The 19,724-nt window shown below is 43.3% G+C and overlaps 1 protein-coding gene across 1 annotated transcript in view; it reads right to left on the bottom strand.

Annotated features, from left to right (window-relative positions):
• Window positions 1–19,724, bottom strand: part of clstn2a (calsyntenin 2a) — a 170,145-nt gene that overhangs the window by 97,365 nt on the left and 53,056 nt on the right. The gene's annotated exons all lie outside the window — the stretch shown is intronic.

Raw genomic sequence — 19,724 nt, 5'->3', positions numbered from 1 at the left:
CTTTTAATCAAATGTCACGTTCAATTCCCTCTCATGGTGTGTGTTTTGTCTCATCATGATGATGGTGGAGTTTGTGTTCGTGTAGTGTGTGTGTGTGTGTGTGTGTGTGTGTGTGTGTGTGTGTGTGTGTGTGTGTGTGTGTGTGTGTGTGTGTGTGTGTGTGTGTGTGTGTGTGTGTGTGTGTGTGTGTGTGTGTGTGGCTGATTAAAAAGCGGGTCTCTCTTGGCGGCCCTATCGGGAGGCTTATAGTTGATTTGCTGATTCTCTCGCCTCTCAGCTAGTGATCTAGCGCTCTCAGACGAACCCTCGCCCCCTTTCTTTAATTACTCACTGGATTATGACTCTCGTTGCTAATGACCTGCTGCTAGCGCTCACACACTCACAAACCAGTGATCTGACACAGAGGCGGGAGAATGAGGAAGAGGAAGATGAAGAGGTTAAGGGTTTTCTCTGAGCTCTTTTTTAGCTTTCTGTTGATTTGTGATATGTTTTTCTACTGTGTGTCTGGATAACGAGCGGCCCAATGAAGGATGGACTACTAGCGGATTGCTAGTGGATAGGTCAAATTTACACATTACAGTTGCTAGTTGCTATGGGAGTTAAGACAAGTTAGATTTTGAATTAAAGTGTTAGGACTGCGTGGCAAAACACGACTCCAACACCATCATTAAGTTTGCTGACGACACAACAGTGGTAGGCCTGATCCCTGACAACAATGAGACAGCCTATAGGGAGGAGGTCAGAGAACTGGCAGTGTGGTGCCAGGACAACAACCTCTCCCTCAATGTGAGCAAGACAAAGGAGCTGATCGTAGACTACAGGAAAAGGAGGGCCGCACACGCCCCCATTAACATCAACGGGGCTGTACTGGAGCGGGTCGAGAGTTTCAAGTTCCTTTGTGTCCACATCACCAACGATCTATCATGGTCCAAACACACCAAGACAGTCGTAGAGAGAAGACGACAAAACCTTTTCCCCCTCAGGAGACTGAAAAGATTTGACATGGGCCCCCAGATCCTCAAAAAGTTCTACAGCTGCACCATCGAGAGCATCCTGACCGGTTGCATCACCGCCTGATATGGCAACTGCTCGGCATCTGACATTAAGGCGCTACAGAGGGTAGTGCGAACGGCCCAGTACATCACTGGGGCCACGCTTCCTGCCATCTAGGACCTATATAATAGGCGGTGTCAGAGGAAAGCCCATAAAATTATCAGAGACTTCAGTCACCCAAGTCATAGACTGTTTTCTCTGCTACCGCATGGCAAGCAGTACTGGAGCACCAAGTCTAGGACCAAAAGTCTCCTTAACAGCTTCTACCCCCATGCCATAAGAGTGCTGAACAATTAATCAAATGGCCACCCGACTATTTACATTGACCCCCCTCCATTTGTTTTTTACACTGCTGCTACTCGCTGTTTATTATCTATGCATAGTCACTTCACCCCTACCTACAAATGACCTCTAACCTGTACCCCCGCACACTGACTTGGTACCGGTACCCCCTGAATATGGCCTCGTTATTGTTTTACTTGTTATTATTTTTTACTTTAGTTTATTTGGTAAATATTTTCTAAACTCTTCTTGAACTGGACTGTTGGTTAATTAAGGGTTTGTAAGTAAGCATTTCACGGTCTACACTTGTTGTATTCGGTGCATGTGACAAATAAAGTTGGATTCGATTTGTTTTGAATATACTCCACAACAGCCTGAATGAGCTGTAACACACACCATCCAATGGCCTATTAAAGTAATAGCATATACAACACACACACACTGCCTGAAAACAACACTATGGATCAAGCTACGTATGTATGATCTTATGACATTTCTCATACAACAAAAACATTTCTACAGCAGCACCTCATCCTTTCCTTTCTCACAATAAAAGTAACCTACACCATCTTTTCATGCCGAACCCCTCCGGTCATTTATATTGTTGTGAGGTATTGGCTGTGGCTTCACCACCAAGGGCAATGCTTATTGCCAGTCACGGTGGACAATTCATTAGAATCCCATTGGACTCTTTCATTAAGATACCAGACCTCCTAATTGCATTTGGGAGATAGCAGAGCCAACCGTGTGACCCCTGCAGCTAATAAACTGCTTTTACAGACATAGACAGACAGAGTAGTCTCTCTATCTCTCTCTCTCTCTCTCTCTCTCGCTCTCTCGCTCTCTCTCTCTCTCTCGCTCTCTCTCGCTCTCTCTCGCTCTCTCTCGCTCTCTCTCGCTCTCTCTCTCTCTCTCTCCCTCTCTCTCTGTACAGTTGTAGGACTTGAATACGCAGAAGGAACTGGGGAGGTATTCGGATTCCCCGGGTACTGCTGCTCATTCCGTGAACCAGCTCCGGAGGTCTACGTAACCGGCCTCTAGGCGTCACTGAACTGTTTCATTACGCACACCTGGTTCCCATTCCACCTGATTAGTAATTGTAAATACAGTGGGGAGAACAAGTATTTGATACACTGCAGATTTTGCAGGTTTTCCTACTTACAAAGCATGTAGAGGTCTGTAATTTTTATCATAGGTACACTTCAACTGTGAGAGACGGAATCTAAACCAAAAATCCATAAAATCACATTGTATGATTTTTAAGTAAATAATTAGCATTTTATTGCATGACATAAGTATTTGATCACCTACCAACCAGTAAGAATTCCGGCTCTCACAGACCTGTTAGTTTTTCTTTAACATTACCTGTATTAACTGCACCTGTTTGAACTCGTTACCTGTATAAAAGACACCTGTCCACACACTCAATCAAACAGACTACAACCTCTCCACAATGGCCAAGACCAGAGAGCTGTGTAAGGAGATCAGGGATAAAATTGTAGACCTGCACAAGGCTGGGATGGGCTACAGGACAATAGGCAAGCAGCTTGGTGAGAAGGCAACAACTGTTGGCACAATTATTAGAAAATGGAAGAAGTTCAAGATGACGGTCAATCACCCTCGGTCTGGGGCTCCATGCAAGATCTCACCTCGTGGGGCATCAATGATCATGAGGAAGGTGAGGGATCAGCCCAGAACTACACGGCAGGACCTGGTCAATGACCTGAAGAGAGCTGGGACCACAGTCTCAAAGAAAACCATTAGTAACACACTACGCCGTCATGGATTAAAATCCTGCAGCGCACGCAAGGTCCCCCTGCTCAAGCCAGCGCATGTCCAGGCCCGTCTGAAGTTTGCCAATGACCATCTGGATGATCCAGAGGAGGAATGGGAGAAGGTCATGTGGTTTGATGAGACAAAAATAGAGCGTTTTGGTCTAAACTCCACTCGCCGTGTTTGGAGGAAGAAGAAGGATGAGTACAACTCCAAGAACACCATCCCAACCGTGAAGCATGGAGGTGGAAACATCATTCTTTGGGGATGCTTTTCTGCAAAGGGGACAGGACGACTGCACCGTATTGAGGGGAGGATGGATGGGGCCATGTATCGCGAGATCTTGGCCAACAACCTCCTTCCCTCAGTAAGAGCATTGAAGATGGGTCGTGGCTGGGTCTTCCAGCATAACAACTACCCGAAACACACAGCCAGGGCAACTAAGGAGTGGCTCCGTAAGAAGCATCTCAAGGTCCTGGAGTGGCCTAGCCAGTCTCCAGACCTGAACCCAATAGAACATCTTTGGAGGGAGCTGAAAGTCCATATTGCCCAGCGACAGCCCCGAAACCTGAAGGATCTGGAGAAGGTCTGTATGGAGGAGTGGGCCAAAATCCCTGCTGCAGTGTGTGCAAACCTGGTCAAGAACTACAGGAAACGTATGATCTCTGTAATTGCAAACAAAGGTTTCTGTACCAAATATTAAGTTCTGCTTTTCTGATGTATCAAATACTTATGTCAAATTAATTACTTAAAAATCATACAATGTGATTTTCTGGATTTTTGTTTTAGATTCCGTCTCTCACAGTTGAAGTGTACCTATGATAAGAATTACAGACCTCTACATGCTTTGTAAGTAGGAAAACCTGCAAAATCGGCAGTGTATCAAATACTCTGTTCACCACTGTCCTGGTCGGTTATTGTTCCCATGTCCGTTGGTCTTGTGAGTACCTGTGTTTTGTTGTTTTGGCTTTCGTGCTGCGTGTATTGTGTACTCGTTATTACGGGTCTCGTCCGTTGTATTGTTGTGCACTTGTTATTACAGGTGTCGTCCCGTGTATTGTTGTTACGGGTCTCGTCCCCTGTATTTAGTAGAGGTTTAACCTCGCTCTTTTGTTTGGGTTACATCTCTGTGTTTTTGTGTTTGTTTTGGGCTTCGTGCTCTTTTCATGGCATGTTGTATTTTTGGGTGTATTTTTGAGTATTAAAACCCCCTATTACGTATTCCTGCGCCTGTCTCCAATCATTTATACAACGTGACAAACTGTTGACTTAGGAAGTATAATACTTTGACACAAAGCTTACCTTACAATTCAGGCGTGAAGACTGTGAATAATGGTAAGGGAAAAAATGATGTAATTATGCTTGTTTAGCGTTCATTGTTCATTACAATCTGTTTTAGCCCAGTGAAGCCAAACAAAATGATCCGTATCGTTGGGCCTGAGGTAGCGGGCATGACAGAGGGAATCAGGAGTTGAAGCATGCAGAAAGAGAGAGAGAGAGAGCCCTTGGTATATACCTAGCTCATTGATTTATAGCATGAAGAGAGGGAAGATAGGGGAGGTAAGGATAGGACAGGGAGGGAGGGAGGGAAAGAGAGAGAGAGAGCCCTGGGTACCTAGCTCATTGATTTATAGCATGAAGAGAGGGGAGGTAGGGGAGGTGAGGATGGGACAAGGAGGGAGGGAGAGAAAGAGAGAGAGAGAGAGCCCTGGGTACCTAGCTCATTGATATATAGCAAGAAGAGAGGGGAGGTAGGGGAGGTGAGGATGGGACAAGGAGGGAGGGAGAGAAAGAGAGAGAGAGAGAGCCCTGGGTACCTAGCTCGTTGATATATAGCAAGAAGAGAGGGGAGGTAGGGGAGGTGAGGATGGGACAAGGAGGGAGGGAAAGAGAGATGTAAGACAGAAAGTATGGAGAGGAAAAGAGGCCAAGTGAATGGGGAAAGAAAGAGTGAAAGAGAAGAGAGACAAAGCTAAGAGAAAGGAAAAATAGACAGTGAGAGTAAGCCATAAAAGGATGAGGGTGAGAAAAAGACAGATATTTAAAAGAGAGACAGAGGGAGAGTCAGACATATAGACAAAGAGAGAGAGAGAGGGAGAGAAGGGAGAGTTAATGCAGCTATAAATAGCTGTGCCTGGCAGGCCTCCCCTGAGTCTGTTTGCCTGTCCTCCTCCCTCTCCGGATGACCTCTGCTCAGGGGGCATCAATTATTCAGCTCTTAAAGTTGGCATCCAGGTGCTCTGCTCATCTCATCCCTCCCCCTCCACCCCCTGCTTTCTACATTCCCCTCCTGTCTCTGCGTCCTCCTCTCATCTCTACCCTCTCTACCTCCTTCCATTTCTCCTTTTTTCTCTCTCTACCCCCCCATCTCTTCTCTACTTCTTATCCCTCCCCTTTCCGCTCTACCTTTTTCTTTTTGCCTCTTCTCTACCTCCCTCATCTCTCCATCTCCGCCCCAACTGACCCTGCTGCCCTCCACAGCCGCTTGGTTTCCCCGTGGCGGGTACACACTGACAGCTCCCACATCTGCGGTGGTCACGAGGTCACAGAGACAGGGTTTCCTGAACGCCGGGAGCCCCTCGCTCTGGGACGCCCATTGCCTGGAAACAACTCTGCTGTGGTGAGGAACGAAACCAACAACGATTAGGTTGCAACAGAGGCAGAGACGGAATGTACAGTGTACGCTTGTGTAGGTTTAGGCTTGTGTAATTTGCTGTGACTAGGGTTGACAGGATTGTAGAATGTAGGATGTCCCTCCTGGGTATCCATAGTCGCCTGTGACTTATTTGCATCAAACAGATTTCTGAAATCATGCTGAACAGTTAATCAAATGGTACCTGGAATATTTACTTTGACCGCCTTTATTATTTATTTATTTATGGTAATATTTTTGTTTTGTTGCACTGGCTCCATGTACACTCACTGGACTCCACCCATGCACTCACACATACTACACAGACACTCCAACACACACACACATAAACACAGACACACACACACACACACACACTTCATAAGCTCACACACCCAAACCATACACACATACACACACACACACAGCACACAGCACACACACATGCATATTGACATCACACACACACACACACACACACACACACACACACACACACACACACACACACACACACACACACACACACACACACACACACACACACACACACACACACACAGCTCCTCCCAGACCCACACACACCCCTCCTCCCAGACCCACACATAGCCCTCCTCCCATTCCCATGGCACTGACCGAATTTTCTACGAAACCGAAAGTTCAAACATGTCGATGCCAAGTGTCGGCACCCGTGACTGTGAAAAAAACACATAACAAAAATAACATGGTTTTCAGAACAAGTCATGTGAAAAATTTAATGTGAAAAAACAACATTCTAATTGATTTATTTTCATGTGAAATGTTCACATGTATATTTTTCATGTATTTTCCCCTCATTTTTAAAAATGATTTTCACATCCACTTGCAATTCCACATGTGAAAGTGAGATTTTCACATGTAAACAGCAAACAACATCCTTGTGTATTTTTTTTTCACGTGCAATTGGCTTTCGGTGTCACGCCCTGACCTTAGAGATATTTTTTTATGTCTCTATTTTGGTTTGGTCAGGGTGTGAGTTGGGGTGGGTATTCTATGTTCTATTATTTATATTTCTATGTTTTGGCCGGGTAGGGTTCTCAATCAGGGACAGCTGTCTATCGTTGTCTCTGATTGAGAACCATACTTAGGTATCCCTTTTTCCCACCTGTCTTTGTGGGAAGTTGACTTTGTTTGTGGCACTTAGCCTTCACGGTTAAGTTTGTATTGTTTATTGTTTTGTCGGCGTCATTTCAAATAAAAAAGAAAATGTACGCTCATCACGCTGCACCTTGGTCCACTTCATTTAACGGCCGTGACATTCGGACACGTGAAGATCCACATGTTAATTTTTCATGTGTTTTTCCCTCGTGAATATATATATATAAATATATATTCAGTTGAAGTCAGAAGAATACATACACTTAGGTTGGAGTCATTGAAACTAGTTTTTCAACCACTCCACAAATTTCTTGTTAAAAAACTATATCGTTTTGGCAAGTCTGTTAGGACATCTACTTTGTGCATGACACAAGTAATTTTTCCAACAATTGTTTACAAACAGATTATTTCACTTATAATTCACTGTATCACAATTCCAGTGAGTCAGAAGTTTACATACACTAAGTTGACTGTGCCTTTAAACAGCTTGGAAAATTTCAGAAAATGATGTCATGGCTTTAGAAGCTTCTGACAGGCTAATTGACATCATTTGAGTCAATTTGAGGTGTGCCTGTGGATGAATTTCAAGTCCTACCTTCACACTCAGTGCCTCTTTGCTTGACATCATGGGGAAATCAAAAGAAATCAGCCAAGACTTCAAAAAAAAATTGTAGACCTCCACAAGTCTGGTTCATCCTTGGGATCAATTTCCAAATGCCTGAAGGTACCACGTTCATCTGTACAAACAATAATACGCAAGTATAAACACCAATGGACAACGCAGCCGTCATACTGCTCAGTAAGGAGACGCATTCTGTTCATAGAGATGAACGTACTTTGGTGCGAAAAGTGCAATCAATCCCAGAACAACAGCAAAGGACCTTGTGAAGATGCTGGAAGAAACAGGTACAAAAGTATCTATGTCCACAGTAAAACGAGTCCTATATCAACATAACCTGAAAGGCCGCTCAGCAAGGAAGAAGCCACTGCTCCAAAACCGCCATAAAAAAGCCAGACTACGGTTTGCAACTGAACACGGGGACAGTTGGTACTTTTTGGAGAAATGTCCTCTGGTCTGATGAAACAAAAATAGAACTGTTTGGCCATAATGACCATCATTATGTTTGGAGGAAAAATGGGGATGCTTGCAAGCCGAAGAACACCATCCCAACCGTGAAGCACGGAGGTGGCAGCATCATGTTGTGGGGGTGCTTTGCTGCAGGAGGGACTGGTGCACTTCACAAAATAGATTGCATCATGAGGAATGAAAATTATGTGGGTATATTGAAGCAACATCTCAAGACATCAGTCAGGAAGTTAAAGCTTGGTCGCAAATGGGTCTTCCAAATGGACAATGACCCCAAGCATACTTCCAAAGTTGTGGCAAAATGGCTTAAGGACAACAAAGTCAAGGTATTGGAGTGGCCATCACAAAGCCCTGACCTCAATCCTATAGAAAATTTGTGGGCAGAACTGAAAAAGTGTGTGCGAGCAAGGAGGCCTACAAACCTGACTCAGTTACACCAACTCTGTGAGGAGGAATGGGCCAAAATTCACCCAACTTATTGTGGGAAGCTTGTGGAAGGCTACCTGAAAAGTTTGACCCAAGTTAAACAATTTAAAGGCAATGCTACCAAATACTAATTGAGTGTATGTAAACTTCTGACCCACTGGGAATGTGATGAAAGAAATAAAAGCTGAAATAAATCACTCTCTCTACTATTATTCTGACATTTCACATTCCTTTTTCAGGACCCTGTCTTTCAAAGATCGTTCATAAAAATCCAAATAACTTCACAGATCTTCATTGTAAAGGATTTAAACACTGTTTCCCATGCTTGTTCAATGAACCATAAACAATTAATGAACAATTAATGAAGTGCACCTGTGGAACGGTCGTTAAGACACAGCTTACAGACGGCAGGCGATTAAGGTCACAGTTATGAAAACTTAGGACACTAGAGAGGCCTTTCTACTGACTCTGAAAAACACCAGAAGATAGATGCCCAGGGTCCCTGCTCATCTGCCGTGAACGTGCCTTAGGCATGCTGCAATGAGGCATGAGGACTGCAGATGTGGCCAGGGCATTAAATTGCAATGTCCATACTGTTAGACACCTAAGACAGCGCTAAAGGGAGACAGGACGGACAGCTGATCGTCCTCGCAGTGGCGTGTACACGTGTAAACAACACCTGCACAGGATCGGTACATCCGAAGATCTCACCTGCGGGACAGGTACAGGATGGCAACGACAACTGCCCGAGTTACATCAGGAATGCACAATCCCTCCATCAGTGCTCAGACTGTCCGCAATAAGCTGAGAGAGGCTGGACTGAGGGCTTGTAGGCCTGTTGTAAGGCAGGTCCTCACCAGACATCACCGGCAACAACGTCGCCCATGGGCACAAACCCACCGTCGAAGGAATGAGCATTACACCGAGGCCTGTACTCTGGAGCGGGATCGATTTCGAGGTGGAGGGTCCGTCATGGTCTGGGGCCGTGTGTAACAGCATCATCGGACTGAGTTGTTGTCATTGCAGGCAATCCCAACGCTGTGCGTTACAGGGAAGACATCCTCCTCCCTCATGTGGTACCCTTCCTGCAGGCTCATCCTGATATGACCCTCCAGCATGACAAACCACCAGCCATACTGCTTGTTCTGTGCGTGAATTCCTGCAAGACAGGAATGTCAGTGTTCTGCCATGGCCAGTGAAGAGCCCGGATCTCAATCCCATTGAGCACGTCTGGGACCTGTTGGATCGGAGGGTGAGGGCTAGGGCATTCCCCCCCAGAAATGTCCGGGAACTTGCAGGTGCCTTGGTGGAAGAGTGGGGTAACATCTCACAGCAAGAACTGGCAAATCTGGTGCAGTCCATAAGGAGGAGATGCACTGAAGTACTTAATGCAGCTGGTGGCTACACCAGATACTGACTGTTACTTTTGATTTTGACCCTCCCTTTGTTCAGGGACACATTATTCCATTTCTGTTAGTCACATGTCTGTGGAACTTGTTCAATTTAAGTTGTTGAATCTTGTTATGTTCATACAAATGTTTACACATATTAAGTTTGCTGAAAATAAACGTAGTTGACAGTGAGAGGACGTTTCTTTTTTTGCTAAGTTTATTTTGCAATTCTCGTAAAAGTGAGATTTTCACATGGTGAGTTTTCTTACATGTGAACCTGCATATCCAATTCTCACGTGAAAGTTTTGAACATGTAAAACCGAAGATTCCACATGTGAAACTGCAATTTACATGTCAGGTGAAAGTTATTCTGTGTAAAGGTGGTGTAAACATGGGAACTCTAAATATAATACACGTAAAAAATATGGTTTTACATCTTTTTTTGTAAGGCCATTGCTGTACTACAGAAAATGTCATCTTGGTTGTCACGTTATTTGATAAAGGATTCACATGCTAGTATAACAGATGAGTCATCTACTTTATATAATACAGCCTGATGTGCTCCCAGTGGTATATTCAACATCAGTTGCACTGCTTACATATGTCCCGTTAGCAGAGGGAAAGTGCACAGACACATGCCACAGTCCTAGGCTACTAAAATGTTGCAGTCTGTCTTTGGTTTTTAAAGCTTTACAATGAATAATCAAAAATGTAAACTTGCAACAAAACATCATACAAAAAGGGAAACATGTAGGCCTATTACAGCAACAATTGAGCAATAGCCTAGGCTGGCGAGCACACCATACAGCAATGCTGCATTCACCCCCACCGGTGATCCACAGCGGGAAAAAATAAAAACCTGTTTTAAGTTTAAATGTTACAAAACCTACCTACGTTTTTTTTTAAATTGTAGATTTTGAATACTTTTTTATTAGTGTCGCAGTATATTGTGCACATCTGCAAGCATAGCAGCAACGGCGGGACAAATATTATTTATCTCTTCTTATATACAGCATCTTATGTATGTTAATAAGTGTTCCTCTGCCCAGGTATTGCTGACGTATGCCAGATCTTACACTATCTAGAACCTAAAAGGGTTATTCGGCTGTCCCCATAAGATAATCCTTTGAAGAACCCTTTTAAGTTACAGGTAGAACCTTTTGGGGTTCCATTCTACTTGGAACCAAAAATAGTTCTACCTGGAACGAAAAGGGTTCTCTTATGGGGACAGCCAAAGAACCCTTTTGGAGCACTTTTTTCTAAGAGTGTACAATGCCTGGATAGGTATTTTAAATATCAGCTAACCACATCAATAACATTTAGACATACACAGACACAGACACAGACACAGACACAGACACACACACACACACACACACACACACACACACACACACACACACACACACACACACACACACACACACACACACACACACACACACACACACACACACACACACACACACACAGTACCATCTCTCTATGTTAAGAGACATTCATCAAAGATGCCCAAGCTGTGAAATCCCTCCCTCTCTCTCATACCGCTCTCTCTCAGTATCCGCCTTAGTCGTTGCCCTAGACAACAGCTTTCAATAGCACTTCATCAGAGCAGGGATATAGGGCTTGATTTGCGGTTGTCCACAACTGTCTGGCTCATAAGGATCCTTCAGGCCCTTGTTAATTAAAAACATCCCAGGAGCTGAACATTGAGCAAGTCTCAGCTGTGACTAGGTATTACACAGTGGATGTGTGACCTGTCACTGTCTACGACCATAGTTTTGAGAACAACTGTAGGACCCACATACTGTACACGTGGCATGGGCATGTAGGGAAATATCACACACACACACACACACACACACACACACACACACACACACACACACACACACACACACACACACACACACACACACACACACACACACACACACACACACACACACACACACACACAGAAGTACCCACTCGCATGAACACACACACTCACACAAACACACACCAGGCCAGCGACTGCAGCCAGAGGTCCAGCCCACTCGACCACAACAGGCAGGGGTGTGAGAGGATGTGACAACCGCTGAATGACAAAACGACACATAGGAGTCAGTGGATGGGCCCTCGCATACACACCAAGCACACACATCAAAACATACACTCTACACCTGATGTCACGACTTCTGCCGAAGTCGGTTCCTCTCCTTGTTCGGCGGTCGACGTCACCGGCCTTCTAGCCATCACCGATCCATTTTTCATGTCCCATTTGTTTTGTCTTGTTTTCACACTCACCTAATTGCATGTTGTATATTTTCCTTCTGTTTTCCCTAATGTCCTTGTCGGGAATTGTTTGTTGTATGTATTGGTGCCAAGTATGTAATGGGGTGCGACAGGTTTTTACCCACTTTCTTTATTTTGTATGTTGGTTTTCAGAGTTTGTATGCATTTATTAAATAACTCCGTTTATACCCATTTCGTTCTCCTGCGCCTGACTTCCCTGCCACCAGCACGCACCCCATTACACCTGCATTCACATAAAGAATTCTAAACTTCAAGATACACACACTGTTGCTTTCTACTATCTGCCTCCATTCCTAGAGATCTGCCAAGAGTTCATTTCTCCCCACAAAGTATTTTTCACAGCAGCACTGATCTAGAGTTAATAAAACAATTCAAAGTGCTGTAGCAATTAACTGCAAACAATAGCCTTGAAGCCATTTTCTCATCAGCGGTTTCCCAGAACAAATTATAGCCAGGAGCAGTTTTCTATGATACCTTCTTATGGTACAAGTACATAATTATCAAACAACAAAGTGTCTCTAACAACATGTGTTCTCATTGGAGTAGGTCAAAGGTCATTTGACATAGGTCAAAACAGACAAATGTGATGACTCAAGAATTGTTTAGAGTCTAAAGTAGTGGACAGAAATGCAGCATCCATATTCGGAAGTCGTCAAAACACAAAGCTCTGCCTGTCAACAGAAGGCCAAAGACAGAAGCTTTACTATTGTATCCTTAAAGTATATCAATGACCTCGTCTGCACTTCCGTCTGTCTGTGCACTGAGTGTCAGCAGACAGGCCTAACATGATGAAATGTTAGCTCTGTAATTATATCTAACTGCGAACGCAAATTAATAGGCTGTTACATTTTTTTATCAACACTGTCAGAATGATTTCTAGCCAACCACTTCAAATGACTATAGCACGAATGTGTGTTCTATAGACTAATGGAAACAGATGGCATTAACGACTTCTCCACCGAGCGTTTAAGTCCTGCCCTAGAGATGGAGAAAGAGATAGACAGCACGAAGCGCAATGAGCATGGAGAAACCCTCTCTCTCACTTTGTACACTTCTATCTGTCATTGTCTGTCAGTATACTCCACAATTTAATAAACACTTGCTCCCCAATCCTCCCTTCCCCAAAACACGTGTAAATATTGGACTATAAACTGTGCCTTCCTGTATTATACTTATGCTAAAATATTGATTCTATTCTACTGAGCCATTTACTTTATGTTAGTATTCTTATCTTTTCTTATGTTCTTATTATTGTATTGTCGAGAAGGAATCTGCATGTAAGCATTTTTGTTGGACATTGTGTACCATGTGTATCCCGTATATATACGACTAATAAAACTATTTGACAGGTGCAGAATCATTTTGCATTACTATCATCATTATAATTATTCTGAATATTTTCCCGAGATGTTTGACTGACTATGGTGAGGCAAAAACAGGATCGATTGGATTTGACAGTTGATATTTGAAAACATAAGCAAAGCAAAAACGAGCCAACGCACTCTTACTAACCAGACACAATAACTGTCAGTTGCAGAGAAGAGTAGTATATGAAAGGTAAGGCTGAAACATCCTTCAGAGAAGTAATCAGTGTGAATCCATTAGGGAACTTTGTGATATGTAGTCAGTAGCGTGGTGTAATCTGTCATTTTTAGTGATCTTGGGACTCTTTATGTTTGTCATAACAGAGCAGTGATGATGTTTAATGGGTAATATTACTGTCATTCCTGTTTATTTATCTGTCTCATCTAAGGTGGATATGAATGTGCTGGGCAGGTTTGAAATGAACAACATCCTACATTAATGTATTGCTAGGCTAAATACATGTGTATCACCGAATGTGATCATATGCCAACATAACATGTTAGTGAGACATTATTAGATGTTCTTAGTATGATAGTAATGTGTGCTGTCAATTAACATGTGTTGCATGATAAATATTGGTGCTGGGAAGGTGTATTGCTAGGCTAAATTAATGTGTAGCACGGAACACGATCATATTTAACATTACAAAATGTCAGTGAGACATTGTGTTGTAAATGTAATAGCAAATGTGCAATGAATAAAATGTGACTGCTGGGAAGGGGGCATGCAACAGCATTCAACATAAATATAACATGGTCCTTGGAGCCGGAGGTTCCACTTACCGTGGTGAAATGGCAGAGCGGAGACAGTCCGCACCTTTACTGCCTCAGTCTTCTCTTTACCACAGTAGATAGGCATCATCTTTACCAGTCCCTTCAACACCCCTAATTTTCTGTCTTTAAAGGTGCAATCTGTGATTTCTGCATCCAGTTATTTGACTTTTAAATTAATTATATACACTGAGTGTACAACACATTGATCTTTCCATGACATAGACTGACCAGGTGAAAGCTACGATCCCTTATTGATGTCACTTGTTAAATACACTTCAATCAGTGTAGATGAAGGGGAGGAGACACGTTAAAGAAGGATTTTTAAATCTTTAGACAATTGAGACATGGATTGTTTATGTGTGCCATTCAGAGGGTGAATGGGCAAGACAAAACATGTAAGTTCCTTTGAACGGGGTATGGTAGTAGGTGCCAGGCGCACCGGTTTGAGTGTGTCAAGAACTGCACCGCTGCTGGGTTTTTCACACTGTATCAAGAAGGGTCCACCACCCAAAGGACATCCAGCCAACTTGACACAACTGTGGGGAGCATTGGAGTCAACATGGGTCAGCATCCCTGTGGAACACTTTCAACACCTTGTAGAGTCCATGCCCTGATGAATAGAGTCTGTTCTGAGGGGGAAAGAAGGTGCAACTCAATATTAGGAAGGTGTTCCTCATGTTTTGTACAGTCAGTGTACATGTATGTATTCATACATATTTGATTATATGTCAAGGACCATGTCATGTCTCCATGTAGCGCTAATGTTAGCTATCAAGCTGTCTATCTGCAGTCCCTAGGCAGCAATATACAACCAATTCGTACCAATACAACAACTTCATTGTGAGGTCCCCCTTGTCACAGAGGTAAAGGACAGCCAAAAGGTCAGCCAAATATCACTGAAGGTCAGCCTCATTTGATTGTCTTCATCAGTCTCACTCAACAGGGACTACTAGGGCATCATGGGAGAATTACACCACAGCCAATACAGAATACTAATCGCATTCATACTGACAGAAAATGTGATATACGGTACTACAACCGCAGAACGAGCATTCAGTGCCGAAGATCCAAGACACCAAGGTCCGTTCAAGACAGACTTGGATAACTGTGTGTATATATATATATATATATATTACCTCTATTTGCTCTTCACCAGATAGGAGGTCATCTCATCAGAAAGCGACTCTGAGATATTGCTTTTATGTGTCCTTCAGAGGGATGGAGGATTTCTCTGCTATGTGGCCTGGTGTGTCTAGTTTCACATTTGTGGATTCGGCTATTTCAGCCACACCCGTTGCTGACAGGTGTATAAAATCGAGCACACAGCCATGCAATCTCCATAGACAAACATTGGCAGTAGAATGGCCTTACTGAAGAGCTCAGTGACTTTCAACGTGGCACCGTCATAGGATGCCAACTTTCCACCAAGTCAGTTCGTCAAATTTCTGCCCTGCTAGAGCTGCCCCGGTCAACTGTAAGTGCTGTTATTGTGAAGTGGAAACGTCTAGAAGCAACAACGGCTCAGCCGTGAAGTGGTAGGTCACACAAACTCACTAATACTCTTGTGGCTGAATGGAAGCAAGTCCCCGCACAATGTTCCGACATCTAGTGGAAAGCCTTTCCAGAAGAGGGGAGGCTTTTATAGCAGCATATTAATAACTTCTTGTGGATAGGGGGCAGCATTTTCACGTTTGGATGAAAAGCGTGCCCAGAGTAAACTGCCTCCTACTCAGTCCCAGATGCTAATATATGCATATTATTATTAGTATTGGATAGAAAACACTCTGAAGTTTCTAAAACTGTTTGAATCATGTCTGTGACTATAACAGAACTTATTTGGCAAGCAAAACCCCGAGGACAAACCATTCAGAATTTTTTGTTGTTGAGGTCACTCTCTTTTCAATGGGTTTCATTGGGAATCCAGATTTCTAAGGGACCTTCCTACAGTTCCTATCGCTTCCACAGAATGTCAACTACTTTAGAAATTGGTTGAGGTTTTTCCTTTGAGAAATGAAGAAGTAGCCATGTTCAGAATGAGGCTCCAGTGAAGTGTACTGTTTGTTAGAGGCTCGTGACCAGAAAGCATGCTACACATTGTTTTCCTCCGGTATTTATCATCCCGTCTTCAATTTTATTGATTATTGACGTTAAAAAATACCTAAAGTTGTATTACAAAAGTAGTTTGAAATGTTTGGACAAAGCTTACAGGTAACTTTTGAGATATTTTGTAGTCACGTTGTGCAAGTTGGAACCAGTGTTTTTCTGGATCAAACGCGCCAAATAAATGGACATTTTGGATATATATCGACGGAATTAATTGAACAAAAGGACCATTTGTGATGTTTATGGGACATATTGGAGTGCCAACAGAAGAAGCTCGTCAAAGGTAATATCTTTATTTCTGCGTTTTGTGTCGCGCCGGGAGGGTTGAAATATGATGGTCTGTGATTGTTTGCTGGGGTGCTATCCTCAGTTAACAGCATCGTTTGCTTTCGCCGTAAAGCATTTTTGAAATCTGACACGTTGGCTGGATTCATAACAAGTGTAGCTTTAATTTGGTATATTGAATGTGTATTTTCATGAAAGTAATTTTTTTTATAGTAATTTATTTGAATTTGGCGCTCTGCATTTTCACTGGATGTTGGCCAGGTGGGACGCTACCGTCCCACATATCCCAGAGAGGTTTCCCATGATTTTGGAATGAGATGTTCGACGAGCAGGTGTCCACATACTTTTGGTCATGTAGTGTAGCTACAGAGTTTGATAAGTTGAAAAGCAAATATGAACGTTATTGTTGTGGAACATTCAGTTCTAATCATACGGCAGATGGTTTGTCTTCCTTTGTTCATTTATGGCTCTGGCACCAACATAAGCCACCTTAAATTAATATCGCTATCTGAGTGCTGCTCCAAGCCTCACCGTTGAGTTATGGTTTATCTGGCTGTCGGAAAGATGTCTAAAAGATGTCACCTGTGAGTTGCTTGTGACATAGACCAAACCGTTTTCTGGTATTTGGTAAACATGGAGTATCTAGTATGAAGTTGGTTTTCAGGATAAACTAGTACAGGTGCCTGGTATTTGGATACCCTATACAGCAGTGGGGTCACAGATATTGAAGAAGCAGACAAAATCACACGTTTTTATTGTCACGTGCACAAGTACAGTAAAATGCCTTTTTGCAAGTTCCAAACCCAACAATGTAGTAATCAATATCAATTAACACTAAAAATAACAAGGTAAACAAAAACACACAAGAAATAGAAATAAAAAGAACATGATAAAGTAAGAAGCTATAATACAGGGTCAGTTCCAATACCATATTTATAATGTGCAGGGATACTGGAGCGATAGAGGTAGCTATGTATAGGTGTGAGGTGACTAGGCATCAGATATATGATAAAGAGTAGCAGCAGTGTAAATTATGATCGTATATGACTGTGTGTGTTGGAGTGTCAGTGTGCATAGAGACAGTTCCAAAAAGATGTATAATACAAGGGTCTACACAGACTCAGATAGTCCGTGTAGACATTATAGAAGCTGTTCAGGAGCCTTTTGGTGTCAGACTTGTTGCACCGGTACCGCTTGCCGTGCAGAAGCAGAGAGAAAAGTTTATGGATTGGGTGGTTGAAGTCTTTAACATTCTCCGGGTCTTCCTTTCACACCGCCTGATATAGAGGTCGTGGATGGCAGTGAGCTCGGCCCAAGTGATGTACTGGGCTGTACGCACCACCCTTTGTACCGCCATGCAAATCGAGGGCGGTGCTGTTGCCATACCAAGCAGTGATGCAGCCAGTCAAGATGCTCTCAATGGTACAGCTGTATAACTTTTTGAGGATCAAGGGCCCATGCCAAGCCTGTTCAACCTCCTGAGGGGGAAGAGATGCTGTAGCAATTTCTTCATGACTGTGCTCATGTGAGTGGACCATTTTAAGTCCTGAGTGATTTGGACACAGAGGAACTTGAAGCTCTTAACTTGCTCCACTGCAGCCCCAGTCGATGTGGATGGGGGCGTGCACACCCTCCTGTTTCCTGTAGTCCACGATCAGTTCCTTGGTCTTACTGATGCTAAGGGAGAGGCTGTTGTCCCTGCACCAAACTGCCAAGTCACTGACCTCCTTGCTGTAGGCTCTCATCGTCACCGGTGATCAGGCCTACCACCATCGTGTCCTCAGCAAACTTGATGATGGTGTTGGAGTCGTGCGTGGCCACACAGTCGTGGGTGAACAGGGAGTACAGGAGCGGACTAAGCACACACCCCTGTGGGGCCCCCCAGTGTTGAGTTTCACCATTTGTCGTGATCTTAGATAATGCTGAAGCAATTTCAAAGATTTTACAAAGTTACAGTTATATGAATTTAAATACATTCATTAGGCCCTAATCTATGGATATTACATGACTGGGCAGGGGTGCAGTCATTGGTGGGCCTTGGAGGGCATAGGCCCACCCACTTGGCAACCATGCCCATCCAGCCAATCAGAATGAGTTTTTCCCCAAAAAATGTCTTCATTACAGAGAGAAATACTCCTCAGCAGACGTACTGCCAAATTCTCTAATACGACGTTGGAGGCAGCTATTTTTGTTTCAGCTCATGAAACATGGGTCCAACACTTTACATTGAGTTATTTTTGTTCAGTGCAGATTGAAAAGTTTGCAGTTGAGACATACATACTCTTGGTAGCAGGCTGTTGTTGTTGTGCGTGCATGACTGTTTTTCAAAAACTTTTCCAATTACCAGAGCATTATGAGAATTTTTCAAGGTTGATAGTTTGCTCGTGGGTGGGCAGGACTTACTTAGAGCACATAGTGTATGTGTGTCCTGCTGCTGTGTTTGAATTAACAATGCATGACATTTGAAGATGTAGTGCTGTGTGTGGCAGTGTGTACAGATGTGCATCCACCACACTTTGAGCCATACGTCACTTGGAACACATTCCCATGAAAGGAATCGCACTGTATAGCTGTGCCAGCTCTTCCCCCTCACACATTCAAATCAAATCAAATGTTATTGGTCACATACACATATTTAGCAGATGTTACTGCGGGTGTAGCAAAATGCTTGTGTTCCTAGCTCCAACAGTGCAGTAGTATGTAACAATTCACAAAAATACACAAATCTAAACGTAAACGAATGGAATTAAGAAATATATATAAATTAGGACGAGCAATGTCGGAATGGCATTGACTAAAATACAGTGGAACAGAATACAGTATATACATATGAGATGAGTAAAGCAGTATGTAAACATTATTAAAGTGACTAGAGTTCCATTATTAAAGGGGCCATTTTATAACCCATCTAATGCATTCGCTCTCTTACTCTTTTCTTCTCCTCTCTCCTCTTTCCTCTCTTACTGTGCCTGTGTTTACGCTTGCTCTGTCTCCATCTTGTTTTGTTATAACCCCCTCTCTCTTTCTCTTTCCCTCTGTATTTCTAAAGCCTACCTCTGCTCGTCCATCAATAATGCAGTGGTGCTTATAAAGCTATATAAAATTCAGGGTCGACTGGA

This window comes from Salvelinus namaycush, chromosome 25 (genome assembly GCF_016432855.1).
Source record: "Salvelinus namaycush isolate Seneca chromosome 25, SaNama_1.0, whole genome shotgun sequence".
NCBI lineage: Eukaryota > Metazoa > Chordata > Actinopteri > Salmoniformes > Salmonidae > Salvelinus > Salvelinus namaycush.
The sequence above is the reverse complement of the archived record's forward strand: the minus strand, read 5'-3'. Positions and strand labels throughout refer to the sequence as shown.